Source organism: Pteropus vampyrus, unplaced genomic scaffold (assembly GCF_000151845.1).
Source record: "Pteropus vampyrus isolate Shadow unplaced genomic scaffold, Pvam_2.0 Scaffold592, whole genome shotgun sequence".
Taxonomy (NCBI): Eukaryota; Metazoa; Chordata; class Mammalia; order Chiroptera; family Pteropodidae; genus Pteropus; species Pteropus vampyrus.
In genome coordinates this window covers 621,210-622,831 of record NW_011889373.1, presented here as the reverse complement: position 1 = coordinate 622,831, position 1,622 = coordinate 621,210, and positions in this window count along the sequence as shown.

The window sequence follows — 1,622 nt, the reverse complement described above, 5'->3', positions numbered from 1 at the left end:
GCACGGCCATCCCCATTAGAGGATGGGTTGAGGTGTTGGAACACCCAGAGAGCTGCTGTCCCCACCTGGACGGTGACCTCATTCCAGACTGTGGCCACTTTATGTACGCTTTCAGTGTATCCCCAAATCAGCCCGTTCCTGACTTCATTGTGGCCTCTGGTTTCTTCTTTTAGGATGTGATGATTTAGCCCTTTTTCTTATCCTCATGGCTAAGTATAGAAAGAAATTATTTCCCAGTAAAAAAGCAGATTTCCAAAGGAAATGATAGACATATATTTGTATGTTTTTCTTTTTTACGTTCCCTTTTTAAAACTCTGCCTTTTTCTCAGTTCATTCTCTAACTAGACGAAGTCTTCACCCATATAATCTCTAGTGCTATGTATGTTTGAGAAAAATACTCAATAACATTGTGTTTCTTCTGTCATGTGTGGGTTACAAAGATAAAAGTTAAAAACTGTAGACTTTGGATCTTGTGTTCAAAGACACATGGATAAATTTTAAAAGCCAGCAGATGGCTTTGAAGCATTTAGTGAAATTTAAACTATTTTAGGTAAGCAGTAATTACATTCCACATTTCTCCATACTGTGCTTCAACACTTTCTTAGAATGAGGATTATGGTTCTGAGGTCAGTTTCCAGAAAATGCTGTTGATCCTTTACTCATCTTAGTTAAATTTAGTCTTTTCACTGTATTGGTTGCTCTGCCTGCTTTGAGGACATCCCCTCTTTCTGATTTGTCTCAGACCTTACATGCATAGGGGTGTGTGTGTGTGTGTGTGTGTGTGTGTGTGTGTGTGTGCATGTGTGTGTGTGCGTGCATGTGTACGCGCACACGCGCTTGCCCGTACACACGCTAATATTCTGTTACTCGTGGCTGATCTAACATATATAAGAGAACTACAAGGAGAAGGCAGTTTTTAATCCCACTCAGAGTTAAATCCATCTTTGTCTTTCCTCCTTTGTTCAATACCCAATAAGTGCATGTGAGGTACCATTTCAAGTGCTTTCCAGATATTGTGTTGTTGTCATATCAATCTTGTGACGTATGGATCTTCCCTATTTTACATATGAGAAAATGGTTCAGAGTAGTGTCATTTCCTGAGGCAGCATAGCTGGTAAGTGATAGCGCTAGAATCATCTGGCTTCAGAAGGGGATAAACTCTTTGCATATTTTCTGTTCTGCTGTCATCTCAATTCCTTGCACTATGTCATCCACATTACATAGGTGATTTTGTTTAGGCAACAGTCCTGTGAGATAAGTCTCTTTATCTCTGTTTTATTTTTAAAATGGCAATTAGGTTTGCGGGTAGCGTTTGCATGTCCCTTCCAGGGGTTCAGACCCAGAGTCCATGCTCTCTCTTGCACCCAGCCCTGAATGACCTATTTCGTGCTCGGTGGTCACTAACCATACAGATCCCTAATCCTCATCTGTGTCTCAAACTGGCTGCTCTCTCTACTTTTAGGTCATAGACTTCTTGAAGAGTCGCCTGTACCTTTTTACTTCCTTGAAAGAATGAATTTCTTTGTATTAAGTCTCAGAAGCCGTACTACATCCACGAGATTCAGAAATCAAAACGTATAAAAAGATTTACAGTGAATCATTCATTCTATCATTGGCCCCAG